Source organism: Vombatus ursinus, unplaced genomic scaffold (genome assembly GCF_900497805.2).
Source record: "Vombatus ursinus unplaced genomic scaffold, bare-nosed wombat genome assembly UNPS02014794.1, whole genome shotgun sequence".
In the NCBI taxonomy this organism is placed as follows: Eukaryota; Metazoa; Chordata; class Mammalia; order Diprotodontia; family Vombatidae; genus Vombatus; species Vombatus ursinus.
This window is the reverse complement of record NW_020954572.1, coordinates 19,439,632-19,455,778: the sequence shown is the minus strand read 5'-3', so window position 1 is coordinate 19,455,778 and position 16,147 is coordinate 19,439,632. Positions and strand designations below refer to the sequence as shown.

The 16,147-nt window shown below is 39.3% G+C and overlaps 1 protein-coding gene across 1 annotated transcript in view; it reads left to right on the top strand.

The window, feature by feature from the left end:
* Positions 1–8,723: 8,723 nt before the first annotated feature.
* Positions 8,724–16,147, top strand: part of SNAP23 (synaptosome associated protein 23) — a 54,997-nt gene continuing 47,573 nt past the window's right edge. The window contains exon 1 of the mRNA XM_027870065.1: positions 8,724–8,829. The gene's annotated coding sequence lies outside the window, so the exon portion shown is untranslated. The remainder of the gene's footprint in view (positions 8,830–16,147) is intronic.

The following is a 16,147-nucleotide window of genomic DNA, read 5'->3' as shown; positions in this document are numbered from 1 at the left end:
TCTTCCTCCTCATCTTTACTTCTTGGCATCCCTATCTTCAAGTCCCAGCTAAAATCCCTTCTTCTGTAGGCAACCTTTCCCAATCCCTTTTAATTCTAGTGACTTTCCTCTGTTGGTTATTTCCTATTTATCATGTATGTATGTAATCCCAGTCGCATATGTAATATGAGACTTTCTCCTTGTTGGTGGAGATCAATGTCCTGTGTCTGTGTCAGAGGCAGAGTAGGATTGGTAAATGGAAGAGAGGAGGGCTATTTAGTTGTCTTCTTTCAATTCTCTTCAGGCTTTCAAGTTGCTTCAGGTGCTTTGGGTTTCCACCTTCAAGAGGGAAGATGAAAAAGGACACTACTACTTCAGGTTGCTGAAGAAAAAGATTCTGGGATGACATGAGAAGAGCTGGTAATCTCGATTATTACCCTGTGCCCAACTTGCTACTTTAGAAACTTTGGGGAGTTGCCTCTTGGGTGAGATCTAGAACTCTCTCTTGGTTGAGGTGAGTTATCTCACTCTCAAGGGGAGAACTCTTTCACCCCTATATTGACTGGCATATATTCTCCTATGTATATTTCCTTTGATTTCTGTTTTGCTGTTTGAATAAATGAATTTCATTGCCATTTTCTTTGTGTGTTCATTGTGAAACTGGTAGTTGGAAAGAAAGGAGTCAAGCCTTACATATAAAGCTTGGGGTCCTCCTGCTTCCCCTAATAATGAAATTTAGAAAGTAACTTGAACCTGAAACTCACATTCCTTAGGTTAATGACATTTAAGAGAATAGTTAGATATAATTCTAGCCCATTACTCACTTTCTCTGAGGAGAGCCAAATGGCAGCCTCTGGGTCCCAACTTCCTGCTTTCCCTTGGGTAAGAATTAAAGTCTTCCTAAGAATAGGAACACATGGAAAAGAAACTAGAGATGTTTATTCTGCTTCCCTTCAAGCCACACAATGATACTCCTCCCCCCACCATGCTACACAGAGGAACTAGTAGGCCTCACCACATATAGCTTCTTTGTACATAGCTGTCTGTGTGCTGTCTACCCATTAGATTGTGAGCAGAGTAGTGACTGTTTTTGCCTTTCTTTGTATCTCCAATGCTTAGCACAGTGCCTGGCACATAGTAGCCGCTTAATAAATGCTTATTGACTGATTGAACACAGGTTGATGTCAGGGACCTCAAAGAAAGGAGGAACTTAAAAAGAAGGAACCACAAAGGACAGAGTCTTGATGTGAGGGAGTAAGTTTGGGTCTTGATCCTTGCAAATGTGAATTGGCAATTTGGTGGGAAAGGGGTTGCCTCTCATGAAATACCCCCCCCCTTTTTTTTTAACATATTATTACATTATTCCTTGCCTTCATTTGTCACAATGAAAGCTCAGAGTACAGAACTAATAATTCTGCTCTTATCTTTTTCCCCTCCAGTGGAGTAATTAGACCAGTGTTCAGCAAAACTAATACATCAGCAAAATGACTCTAAATACAATGTGCCATACCCACTGTCACCCACTTTTGCAAAGGAAGGGATATGCTTTTTTTTTCATTTTTTTCTTTGAGGGAAATCTTGTCCATTATAATGACAAAGCTGTTGTTTTATTTTGGTGTTATTATTCTTATTTACATTTTTGTAATCAATAAAATTCCCTCTTGAGAAGCCCCAAACCCTTAGGATAGTATTGGATGCTGTTCATATTTACAACCTAACCAAATAGATCAGTCATCCTCAAGGAGGTGTACATGGGTCAACAAATACCTACGCTAGGAATAATCCCTGCCCCCAGTGGTAATACCATCAAACCTATCAAGGAAATATAATTGAAGTCTCAAGGAATGGCCTCATCTTTTAATCTTGGTCAGACTTTGTCCTTGGCCGTATATATACAATGAATATTCATTAAGTTCCTGTTGTTTGCAAGGTATTATGCTAGAGGATAAGATACAAAGACAGAATATTTGGATACAGCAAATAAAAATAAGTAAATGCAAAATAATTTGAGGACAGAGAGCTCTAACAAAAGGATCAGAAAAGGATTCCCCAATGGGGGGGGTGTTTATTTTAAATCAACTTTCATTCTTCTGGCTGTGATTCTGACTTACTGGACTTTAACCATGGCCTAACTGCAACCTCACCTTGGATCCTTCCTTAGCAACTCAGCTTCTTTGCCCTAGAACATCCCTCCACCATACCAGTCCCCTTCTTCTAATATGGAGTTCCTCCTCCATCCTCAATTTTGGGGAGGGGCCTAGACCAACTAACCTTCAGTTATGTACCAGCTGTGCTTCCTACTTTCCAGTCTTCAATACCTTGCCCAGGAAATGTACTATATACCTGTTTGCCTCCCCCACTTTCAGTTCCCCCTTGTATGTAGTCTTCTATCTTTAGAATGTAAGCTCTTTGAGGGCAAGGACCATTTTTCTCTTGCTTGAATTTATATCCCCTGACTCATAATAAGGACTTGATAAGTGTTTGTTACCTTGCCTTGCCTTAGTCAGGGAAAGGATTAGAAATGAAATTCTGAGTTAGGAAAACAGCAAATTCTCTGTTCTCCATTTTATTCTGTCTATGTCTTCTTTGCATGTAGTTGTTAGTATGCTGTCACCCCTTTCCTTTAGAGGAAGAGAGTTTCCTCCACTTTCTTTGTGTCTGCAATGCCTAGTATAGGATGGTGTCTGGCACATAATAGACATTTCCTAAATTTTTGTTGGATGACTACCTGAATAGAAAAGAGACAGGGGCATGAGATATGTTGCAGAGGTAGAATCACCAAGACTTGGCACCTGAATGCCTGTGGGGGTGTGAAAGATGAGAAAGAGAGATGAGTCAGGATGATAGTTCCTTTAACAGATATAGGAAAGGTTAGAGAAGAGAAGGGTTTGGTGGGAATAAATGAATGATAAAGGGTTTAGTACGGCTTACTAGGTATCACTGTGCTAAGTAAACAATGAAGAATGGGCATACAAATTCAAAAGTGAGAAAGTCCTTTCCCCAAAGAGTTTTACGTTCTAATCGGAAAGACTATACACATTCCTGAGTAGTAGACGAAAAGGGATTTACGGATTACCATACTTTTCCGGAGACCTTGTTAGTATGAATTTAACTCTGCCTCTCTGAACAAGATGTGGAAATGGGCAGTATGGAATATAGGGAGCTGTAGTAGCAGCAAGTACCAGGGTGAAGAGGAGAGAAGAGATTGCATGGCCTTAGGGGGTACAGGTATAGGTGGCTTAGCTCCTCCCTGGCACTGTCTCTGGAGGTCTGTTTTGGCAGATAAAGTGGAAGCAGGTGGTGTGGGTAAAAAGTGACTACATGGTCTCAGGAAGTGTTGAACCCTTTGGAGAGCCTTGTTTTGGACACGCCTTCCAAGTGCAAGGCATTTGGCTTCTGCTTATGTAGGGTCAGTATTAGGCTCAGTAGGAAAATACATAGACTAAAATAAATCAGTCCTGTCCTCAAAGAGCTTATATCATTTACATAGATAAATAAAAACAAGATTAATTTGAGGAAGAAAAAAGTTAACGACCCTGGGTACTGACAGAGGTTAAACAACCTGCTTGTCCATTTTACAGAATACGGAGCCCAACTTAACACCAAATGCTCATCAAAACAGGAAGGCCACAGAATGACTTTCTTGTGTTCAAACTAGAGATCTTTTTCTCTACTGTTGTGGGACCGTATCTGAGGATATCATTTTGTTGCCTAATTTCTGAAGTCCCTCATGGCCTCTTAAATTCCTCCCCTAAAACAAACTAACAAAAACCTAGGGCTGAGGGTATAGTGTAAAATACAGTCTAATTTGGGTGACAAAAGTGTTTTTTGAAATTTTGTTTTGGAAAACCAATACAATCTCAGGGGTTTCGTTGAGAGGCATTAGTATTCAAGACTAGGGATATAATAGTTCTGTTGTGCTGCCTTGGTCAGACCGAATCTGAAATATCTTGTTTAATTTTGGGCACCACATTTTAGGAAGGATAAATTGATATGAGGCCATAAGTATGGTGAAGAGCCTCCAGTGTATGCATTATGAGAATTGACTGAAAGGTCTGGGGAATTATTAGTCAAAAGAAGGTAACATTTAGAGGTGACCTGATAGCTGTTAGCTTCAAGGATATCTAGAGTGCTGTTATGTAGAAGAAAGACTATATTTGTTCCATTTGATGCCACAGAGCAGAACTAGAAGCAATGGGTGAGTTGCAAAGAGTCAAATTTAGATTTGAAATAAGGAAAAATTTCCTAATAATTAGATAATTCACCAAAAGGTGAATGGGCTATCATTGACTCACACTGAGGCATGCAAACAAAGGCTGGATGACCACTTCTTAGGTATGTCGTTGAGGGGGTTTTTGATTTAAAAACTGGTTGGACCTGATGGATGCTGAATTAGGAAATTCCTGTGCAATTTACAGTCTTAGAGAAGTCCCTGGGGGGTAAATTTAGAGGCTGAGTTACTTACCCAAGGCTAGTATGTGTCAGAAGCTAGATTTGAACCTAGGATTTTCTGGGTTCATTGGTGACCTTGTTTTGTAGGTGTCAAGATGCTTGTCAAATTAATTAATGTTAAAGTTTAATAAGTTCTCTTTCTGAGGGATGACTGTAGTTTCTACTTTTAGTCATTATTACTTTCTAGACTTTGCCCTTAGTCTACAGATATATTTATATATTTGATTCTAATAAGAAAATTTAAACCCCCAGACTACTCTCAAATTAAAGAAACAACTAAAAAAGATGTTTTAAAATTTCTAAAAGGTCACCTGTAGAAAAAGAACCCTACAAATAATTTACACATATGTGTGACTTAAAATGTAGGTACCATCCTATAGGATATAGAATATTAATATATAAATATAGTGTCTAGCACACAGTGTATTCTCAAATATTAAAGCAATAGTATTCATTTTTGTAAAATACTGAAATAATAAGATTTTTCTCATTCGTGTTCTTGTGACAAATTGGTCAACAAATTTCTATTAAGCATTGTGCTAATATCTGGGGATACAAAGAAAGAGAAATGCTGGTACCTGCCTTCAAGGAGCTGACCATCTAATAGGGGAAACAACATTAAAACACCTACATATAAAATATATAGATTATATCTATATCTACATCTACATCTACATATACACACAGAGAATAATAGAACATAATCTCAGAGGGAAGGTACTAGAAGTGTGTATGTAGGAGACACCTAGAAAGGCCTCTTCAGAGGGTGGAATTTGAGCTGAGATTTGAAGGAAAATGGGAGAAGATAAGGAGGGAGAGTATTACAGGGATGGGGGAGTCAGCCAATGAAAAGGCACAGAGTCCAGAAGTGTAGCATCCTGTTTGAGGAACAGTGGTCAGTGTTGCTGGATCATATAGTATATGGAAGGGAAAGTGTAAGAACACTAGAAAGGGGGCAGCTAGGTAGCAGTGGATCCGGCTTCAGGCCAAACACTTAACACTTACTAACTGTGTGACCCTGAGCAAGTCACTTAACCCCAATTGCCTAAAAAACAAAAACAAACAAACAAAAAAACACTATAAAGGTAGAAAGGGATCATGTTATTAAGGGCTTTGAAAGATAAACATACAATTTTTTATTTTAAGGTAATAAAGAGTCACTGGAGTATATTTATTTATTTTGAATGGATGTTGTGTTTGAAATGATCAGACTTGTACTTTATCAGGAAAGTCACTTTCACATTTCAGTGGAGGGTGGATTAGAGTCAATTTAATTCAATAAACATTTATTAAGCACTTACTGCATGCCAGGCACTGTGCTAAATTCGGAGGGATGCAAAAAAGCAGCAAAAGACAGTGCCTACCCTAAAGGAACTTATATTATAATGGAGGAGACAACATGCAAATAAATATATACAAAGCAAGCTATGTACAATAAATAGGAAATAAATCTACCGAGGGGAAGCACTAGAATTAAGGGGGTTTGATGAAGGCTTCCTGTAAGAGGTAGGATTTTTGTTCATTGTTTATCCTTTGTTTTCGGTGAGTTTTTTTTTATTAATTTATTTTGATTTATCAACAATCACTTCCATAAGCTTTTGAGTTTTAAATTTTTGTTCCCCTTCCTTCCCATCTCTCTCCCCAAGAAGGCACGCGATCTGATATAGGCTATACATATACATTTCTATTAAACATATTTTCACATTAGTGATGTTGTAAGTAGGAATTAGAACCAATAGAAGCAACCACCAGAAAGAGGAAACAAAACACAACAGAAGAAAAAAAAATAGCAAATAGTATGCTTTGATCTGCATTCAAACTCCATAATTTTTTCTTTGGATGTGAATGGCATTTTCCATCATGAGGCCTTTAGAGATGTCTTAGATCCTTGTATTGCTGAGAAGCATTAAGTCTATCAATATTAGTCATCACACAACGTGGTTGTTGCTGTATACAACGTTCTCGTGGTTCTTCTCACTTCACTCAGCATGACCATACAAGTCTTTCCAGGTTTTTCTGAAGTCTACCTGCAATTGGTGTTAAGTGATTTGCCCAGGATCACGTAGCTAGTAAGTGTTATGTGTCTGAAGCCGTATTTGAACTCAGATCCTCCTGACTCCAGGACTGGTGCTCTATCCACTGTGCCACATAGCTAAACTGCCTCTGTCCTTTGTTTTTGAAGAGGACACATATCAGGAAGGTCATATCATGACTTGCAAGTGAATTGGATTTAAGTGAGCGAGGGTTGTGCAGTCACCAAAAAATTGCCTTTTTAAGCTAAGGTCTTTCCCAGGTCACAGTTTGACTAAGGTAATGCCCATTCAGTGATTAAAGCTAGGTAAGACATGAGGCAAAGAATGGCCTCTTTTACCTAGTCAAAGAAATACATATACATATACATGTTATACGTGCACACTTATGTGCACGCACATACGCATACACATATATTCAATCTAGAAAGTAGGAACATAGCTGGTAGGGAACTGAAGGTTAGTTGCTCTGAGCTCCTCCCCAAAATGGAGGAAGGAAGAGGAACTCCTTATTAGAAGAAGGGGACTGGTATGGTGGAGGGATGTTCTGGGGCAAAGAAGCTGAGTTACTAAGGAAGGATCCAAGGTGAGGTTGCAGTCAGGCCATGCAGTCAGTCCAGTAAGTCAGAATCACAGCCAGGAGGAGAATGAAAGTTGATTTAAAATAAAACAAAAAAAAAATGCTGCATTTTTTTCCTTAATATCTTTGGAGTACAGACCTAGTAGAAGTAGCTGGGTCAAAGGTATGCAGTTTTATAGCCCTTTGTGCCTAATTCCAAATTGTTTTCCACAATGGTTGGATCAGTTCACAACTCCACCAACAGTACTATTTAGTGTCCCAATTTTCCCACATCCCATCCAACATTTGTCATTTTCCTTTTCTGTCATATTAGCCAATTTGATAGGTGTGAGGTAAGACCTCAGAGTTGTTTTAATTTGTATTTTTCTAATCAATTGTGATTTGGAGCATTTTTGGTGTGAATACAAATAGCTTTGCTTTCTTCTTTTGAAAACTGCCTGTTCATATCCTTTGACCATTTATCAATTGGGGAATTATTTGTATTCTTATAAATTTGACTCAGTTCTCTATATATTTGAGAAATGAAGTCTTTATCAGAGAAAGTTGCTATAAAAATTCTTTCACAGTTATGATTACTATTTCCCTCCATCCTATTTTCTCCCTGTTTATCCTTTTCTCTTTTTCTCCTTTCAACTTATCCATCCTCGAAAGTGTTTTGCTTCTGACCACTGCCTCCCCCAATCCACCCTCTCTTCTATTAGCACTCCCCCTCCCTTGTTTTATCTCCTTCCCTCCTATTTCTCTGTAGGATAAGATAGATTTCTATACCCAACTGAGTGTGTATACTACTCCCCAAGTGAGGGTTTTTTTTTTCAGGATGAGGGAGGCAAAGAGCCAGTAGAGAGAGAGAGATTGAAAATAAATGAGAGAGTGGGGATGACAGAGGTGCAGTCTGTTGAAGGAGAGAGGATGGAATGGGAGCACTTAAACAAATAGAGAGGTTAGCTTTGGTAAGCAGTAAGGCCAGAGAGACTTGACTCAGGGAGACCAACCAGAAGGCAATAGCCCAAGTGTAAAGTGATAAGTATCTACCAGAGCAGAGTGGAAAATTGTGGAAATTACTTTGCATATTATATTATATTAATTACATCACTTGTTATATATTATGTTGTATCACATATATTATTACAACATATCATTTACCATATAGTATAATTCATATTGTATTAACTTGGGCTCATGGGAGCATTGATTTATAGCTAGAAGGATCCCCAGAGGTCATCTAATTCAAGGCCACCTCATTTTACAATTCTGTGTACAAGTTGCAACGCAATTTCCTTAAGGGGAGGGACTGAGTTGTTTTTGTTTTATCTTTGTAACCTCAGTACAATGTCTGACTGGCCAAATAAATGCTTGTTGAATTGTTACCAAACCTGAATTTGTGTTATTTTTAGATCTGTTTGCACCTACATCTGGTTTCACAAAACATTGGGAAAAAAAAGAAAACAACTACAGTAACATTGGTAAATGAACTTTACATGCAGCACCGCATTGCTCCCAAAACAAGCCATAACCAACTGGTCAACCAGCTCGGGACCTAGTTCTTTTTCTGCGTGGCGAGATTTAAACCTTCCTCTCCTGTACGCCAATTGGCTGTAGCTCCAGGGGCGTGTTCTGGGAGGAGGAGCCGTATTTGGAGAAGTGCGCAGGCGCCTGCTGGGTGTAGGGTGGGGGGAAATGGGAAGGCTTCTCAGTACGCATGCGTCGGAGGGACCCAGCCCTGGTTCTTATCTTTGGTCAAGTCCGGGTTGTGGAGGATCGGAAGGAGAAGGGTGCCGAAGTCTCCCAGTGAGTTGTGAGGGCCCCGGGGCCGGGGCCAGGGCAGCTGCCGGGGAAGGTTCTGGGCGAGGAGAAGCTGCGCGTGACTTGAAAAAAAATGGTGGAGAGGCGTATAATGAGTGAAGAAAAAATGAAGGGAAAGAGGCGCAGGCGCTGAGGAGGAGGGGGAGGGGGAGGGGAAGAGGAAGAGAAGGGGGCGGTGGGACAGGGAAGTGGGGGAGGTGGGGAGGGTCTCTCCATCCTCGTCCGTTCCTGGCCTGGGAGGAGGGTGTGAGCCGTGCGAGCCCCTCTAGAGGGGAAGGAAAGCAGGAAAGGGGTGTGTGTGTGGTGGGTATGGGTATGAGTATGGGATATGTGTGTACACACATAGTAGTGTAAGGATACACTTACGTGCAGTAGTGTCTACCTATCTTAAGTGTGTATCTAGGTGTGTGTATGTGTGTGCACACAGTGTGAGGATACACTCATAGGCAGTAGTGTGCACCCATCTTCAGTGTGTGTGTGTATGTATACACACATAGTGTGAGGACACACTCATGGGCGGTAGTGTACACCTATATTAGGAGCCGTGGCCTTGAACCACACTTGTTCAGATTAAGAGAGTGATGCAGACCAAGAATGCTTCATAGAAGACTCCGTAGCTTTGATGCTAGCAAAAAGAGAGAGAAGATTGGGAGATAGCTTCCCACATTCAGGGATGGGGGAGGTGGTAGAAAACCTCTCCCAACAGAATGAAGTTTTGGGGGCATATTTAAATCTTCCCTTCCCTCTTCTCACTCCTCTGCCTTTCCCGCCAAGGCCATTGGTTACTGTAACTTTAAGTAGACAAGTTGGAAAGGGAAAAGTGATTCATAGAGAAAGTTGGAAGAAAACACAGGTTGGTCCATAGAGAAGTAGACTTTTTCCCTCTGTCATCTCATCAAGATGTAATTAGTGGTTTGGGGAGGGGAAGTTGATGAAGGGATAATGGTTATTGAGCAGTGGTGAACCATGTGATGAATGCACTTTGAGCTTCTTAGAAACAAGGTATTGCAAGTATTAACAGAGACATCATTCTGTATAGTCTTCATCTTCCTGAAAACTGGTCTTTAGCCTCTATGGTGAGACCCATACAGTGTAATGCAGTTACTGTCAAACTAGGAGTAAAAATATGATATAACATTCTGGTGCATACTAGAAAATGCCTAATGAATTTTAAATCTGGATATCATTATCCATAGTGTTCTGGGAAGTCTTAGTATTGCAATTATGTTTTATGGCCTAATATATTATTTTAAATTTTCTCCAGCCTGCCACTACCTAGGCCAAATTTTTGCCTACAGTGTACAGTGCTTACGAAATTAAGCACTTCATCATAAAGTATTGTCAAAGCATATGTGATTACATATGCTTTATAATCCTTATTTATGTAAAGTCAGCAAATATTAAAACAAATGTAGCTGCCCCTTTTCCAACCATGGGAACATAATTAAACTGGGCATATAAATTACCACCCTGTAGCATATGTATTTATCAGCCCTAGTAGTTCTCTTCAAGCAGTTTTGTGGCGTGTGCTCGCTTGCTGGTTCATATGATTGTCATTGCTATAAGTGTACTTTTGGATTCAAAGTGACTTTTGTTATTACTTACCTGAAAATATTGTACCACTTCTGCCTCCCTGACCCTGGCATGCAGCTTTACATAAACATTTGTGAGACGTTCGTTCCCCTTTTTGTAGATAACCACTGTTACAGCATATTAGTGTTTTTGTTTATTTTATTTCAGGTTGCCTTAAGAACAGTAACACGTCTTCTATTTAGAACATAGATGAGAACCAGGAAGAAAAAAAAAGAAGGCCTGGGCAGCCAAAATGATGTGACAAAATCCATGTACTCAGATTTACTTCCTTTACCAGTCATGTTTTCTTTCAGACTGAATGGCTGAGAACAACCACCACAAAAGTATCTATTCTATTCAGCACAATTTTAATATATTGCTATTTGGTTTCCCAGCTCCTAGCAAATTAGAGGGGGAAAGGTGGACTTCATGCACCAAGCATTGGAAGGAAAACTATACTGGAACATGTGAGATAAGGCATGTAATAGTATATGGGGCCATTTAGTATAGGGTCAAATAGCTCTGTGGTACTGAGGACATCACTTTATTATTGCAGAATACAATAATTTTTTGAAATTATGACCCTGAGTTATAAAGATTAAATTATTTTCCATGTGCTTTGTTTAAGAAGGCTATGACTTGTATAATATAGTTTCCAAAAGAGTTAATTTTAAAAAATATTGACACTTCAACAAGATTTATTAAGCACCTGCTTTGTGCAAAGCACAGAAATAAAAGATAAAAATGACACTGTTCCTGCCCTCAAGCAGTCTACATTCTGAGGGGAATGGGATATGGCATAAATACAGGTAAATATAGTTCAAGGTAAGGAGTTATTGAGGGCAAAGAAAGATGCAGGTAAAGTACTCTGGCATTACCGGAGAAGGAATAGAAAACTACTTTTAAGCCAGAAGAACAAGGAAGGTAGTATGGATAGCACCTGAACTGAACCTTTAAGGAAGAAAACTCTGAAAGGTAGAGATGAGGAAGGCATGAAAAATGACCTAGGTAAATGCATGGAAGGAGGAGATGGTAAGTTGAGGGATCTATAAGGTTAAATCATCTTACTTTTGTTAGTTTTCTTCTTCTTCACCTTTCTGTAGCATTTGACAGTTTTGATCACCTCTTTTTCCCTAAGTACTCTCATTCCTGGGACTTTATGACTAGGAAGCTTCCTAACACTGTTCTTTCTTGTCTCTTCCTAGAAGTCTGACCCTTCTTTCTCAATCAGCTCTGATGAATGATCATCCATAGTCTGCCTACTGTGTGTGGGTGTATTCCAGGACTTGCTACTGGACCTCCTTTTTTTCTTTCTCTACACTCTTTCTCTTTGTGATCTTATTAACTCCCACATATTCAATTTCAATCACATGACTTCCAAATCTATATAATCTTTCCCTTGAGCATTAGTACCTTATCTCCAACTAACTGCTGAACATTTCAACCTCTGTATCCCTAGGCTTCTCAAACTCAGCATTCACAAAAGATTGGAGTTTATGATTTCCCCTCATGGGCTCTGCCTTAGAGCCAAAGTAGCCTCATACCATGTTCCTCATACCTGACATTCTGTCTCCTTGGCACAAGCTGTCTTCATGCCTAAGTTGTTCACCTACTTAACCTCTGTCTCTTAGAGCCTTTAACCTCTCCCTCAAGTCTCAGCTCAGGTGCCATATCCTGAATGAGGTCCTTCCTGATATCCACTTTCCACCCCTCCTCCCCTTAAAATAAAAAATTATTTTATATTTACTTTGTAAGTTTCATATTTATTTATATTTCACATTTACTTAATATGTACTTATTCTTTCCTTCTGGTAGAATGTCAGCTCCTTGACTGGAGGAACTATTTCATTTTTGTCTTTATATCTCTAGTGCCTGGCATATAAAAGGTGCTTAATAAATACTTGTTCAATTGACTGACAGAAAGTACTTTCTCAAAGTACTTTGTTTGGGTAAAGTTAAGTAATTTAGCAGCTCTCTGATTCCTAGCCTAACTAGGCCAATAATTTAGGATTTGGCTTCATTTTCTTTTTTCTTTTTTTCCTTTTCTTTCTTTTCTTTTTTTTTTTTGGGTGAGGCAGTTGGGTTAAGTGACTTGCCCAGGGTCACATGGCTAGTAAGTGTCAGATGTCAGAGGCAGGATTTGAACTCAGGTCCTCCTGACTCCAAGGCTAGAGCTGTATCCACTGTGCTACCTAGCTGCCCTCATTTTATTTTTTCAGTGGATGATTTCTTCTTTAGTATGCCATCTTTCAAAGATCTTCTTGGAGGTAGTATTTTGTTAAATGCATCAAAGACTGAGATAAATACTGGGTAGAACTTAAGTTTTCTCTTTAGACAACCATAAAAATAGTAAAATCCTTTATTTAACGGGTAAGGCATATGTGCAAATATGTAACAAGCTTTAGAAAGAAAAAAAGGAAGGGGCAGTTAGGTGGTGCGGTGGATAGAGTTCCGGCCTTAGAGTCAAGAGGATCTGAGTTCAAATGCTGCCTCAGACACTTGCCACTTACTAGCGTGTGACCTGGGCAGGTCACTTAATCCGATTGACTCACCCAGAAAAAAAGAAAGAAAAAAAGGGAATGCTTGCCTACTTGTTGCTTAAAAACCTAGTGTTCTGTTCAGCAAAGTCATCTGTATCTGATTTTTTTGTTTCTATGTTTTTGTTAAATGAATAAATATTTTCTTCAGAAATAAGGTTTAAAAATCTTTTTTGGTTGTTAAACTTATGAAACATTTTATACTGTAGAAAATATTTTCCAGTTATGTGATCTTGGTCAAGTCTTTTTTGAAATTCAGTTTCCTTATCTGTAAAATACTGCAAATATTATTATTCTCATTTACTTACCAGCTTTATTGTGAGGAAAATGCATTGTAAAAGATAAAATACTAGCTATAAGTGATCATATATGTTTCTTATATTACTGGCAATTAACAGATCAGTACCAGTTCTTCTAAGTGCAAAATTTTTTTACATATAAGGCTATTGAGTCATTCTGCTTCAGCTGTAAGTTTTGGGAAGAGTTGAGTAGAAGAGGCTGGCCTCATCTGTGTTGAGTTTGGAATAGTTAAATCATCTAATTTTGAAAACTGAAAGTAGATTCTTGTATGAGGAAGCATGCCTTTAGTAGTCACTGGCCACCGTTCCTTATTTGTTCTTTGTGCAATGGCTTTTGTTTTTTATTTTGTGTAGGGGGTTGGGGAGGAGAAAAGGTACTCTATGACTGAGGGAAAAAGTTTATCACCTTTTCTGTTCACTTTCAGCCTTTTACTTTCTCACACTGTAGATTCAGTTCAAGTTGCACTGCCACTACTGAAAGATTAGGACAGAAATTCCTGGTCTTTTTAGAGTTGACCTAGATAATTTTAACTTGGATTGATTTTTTTAAATAAAATTTATCCTACTGAAAGTTCTCTGCAGCCTTTGTTTTAAGAATTTTTTGTTATGTTGGATTAGAAAAGCGTTTTATATGGAGGAAAGTATTTGCCACCTAATAAGCCTCAAAATGAAAAATATTCTTCCCCAAATAATACTTTCTAATCCAAGGCCATTACAATTTTTAATGTTCTTAAAGATAATGTTCTGTTTTTTTTTTTTTAAAGGCAGTTGGGGTTAAGTGACTTGCCCAGGATCACACAGCTAGTTAAGTGTCAAGTGTTTGATCTCAGTCCAGATGTGAACTCAGGTCCTCCTGACTTCAGGGCCGGTTCTCTATCCAGCGTGCCACCTAGCTGCCCCAAGATAATGTTCTTAAGATAAATTTTATAGCACTTTATTGAATATTGAAATAGTATGTGTCTTCCCTCTGCTTTACCTTCTTTTTGTCATATTAGAAAGATTTTCAGAGTGTTTGTGGTTGAAGTATTTGTTACCTTGTGGAAAATCTGGCGATGAGCTTCACTAAACAGGTCCTTGGATGACATATACAGTCTCTCATGAGACTCATAGTTGAAGCTTTCAGATTATCTCTGCTTTTCTCCCTTCTTAACCTTGCCTCCTTTGAGGAACAGGTAGCCATGGTATAATGGGAAGAGCTCTGGATTTGGAGTCAGAGGACCAGGGTTCAAATTCTTGCACTTCTACCTCCAGTATGGCCCTAAACATATTAATTACCCTTCCTGGCTTCAGTTTCCTCAACTTTAATATGAGAGGTTTGGATTTGACGGCTTCTGAGATCTCTTCCAGTTCAAAATCTGATCCTGTAACTTGGTACCTGGTTTGATGTGAGAGATGGCAGAGAGAAGGGTCAAAGATAACCCCAAATTACTGAATATAGATGGTCAGAGGGATTGTTGTATGGCTGCTAGAACTAGAAGAATCTTTAGGGGAAAGATAAACTCAGGTCCGAATGTGTTCAGTTTAAAGTACTGGAGGGAGATCCAGGTAAAGATGTCTTTGGGAAGTTGGAATTGCAGATCTGCAGCTCAGGAAAGAGGTTGAGCCTGGAATTATAAACTTGGGAGTCTTTCCTGTGTGAGAGAATGACATTGCGAAGGGGGAAAGAACAGGAAAAAAGAGACTAAGGATAAAGTATTGGAGCGTGGGGCACACTTGACATTCTTTCTAGGTTTCTGTGACACTACTCTGTTGTGGCTCTTCTACCTGTCAGATGGTTCCTTCTCAGTCTCCATTGCTGGATCTTCATCCAGGTCCTATCTGATAACCATGGATGTCCCCCAGAGCTTTGTTTTGGGCCCGCTTCTCTTTCCCTTCTGTACCTTGCTGATCTCATCAGCTCCTATGGGTTCAGTTATCATCTCTATGCTGATGAGTCTTAGATCCACTTTTCCAGTCCTGGTCTTTCTCCCAACCTCCAGAATCGCATCTTCAGCCGCCTGTTGGTCATCTCAAACTGGATATTCTGTAGTCATCTTAAACTCAACATGGCCAGAACTGAACTCATTATTTTCTCCTGCTCCACCCCTCAACTCCAAGCCCTCCATTTTCCTATCTTTCCTGTTACTATGAAAGACACTACCATCCTCTTAGTCACCCAGGCTTACAACTGAGGTATCAACCTTTAGGCCTCACTATTGCTCATTTCCGTGTTACCAGTGCCTGGCCATTTCACCTTTGGTAACATCTTTGGAGTATGCCCTCTTCTCCTCTGACACTGCCACAACCCTGGTACAGGGCCTCATTACCTCATGCTTAAACTATTTCAGTAGCCTTATGGTTGGTCTCTCAGCCCCGTCTCTCCCAATCAAGTTCATTCTTTTTTTTAAAATTTATTTTATTTTTAATTTAAGAAATAAAACAAGCATTTCCATAACATAGTATAATAAAAAAAGATGATTGCATATGAAACTGCAAATCTACCATGCTCAAGTTGCTGTTCCTTTTAAATATACAACAAAGTTATCATGTAAATTCTTCCCCCCCAGTACATTCTTAATTCAGTTGTTAAAGTGATTTTCCTAAAGCACAGGTAGGTCTGAGCATGTCACCCCTCACTCAATAAACTCCAGTGATTTCCTATTACCTCCAGGATCAAGTATAAAACTCTCTTTTTGGCTTTTAAAGCCCTTCACAGCTTGGCTCTTTTCTACCTTTGCAGTCTTGTTATCTTACACCCTCCTATGTAATTTGTGGTCCAGTGACATTGGCCTCCTTGAGCAAGAAATTCCATCTTATGAATAGGGGCATTTTCACTGACTCTGTCCCTCATTTCTAGAATTTTCTGCCTCATTTCTGCCCCTTGGCTTCCCTTCAAATCTCAGCTAAAACCCCACC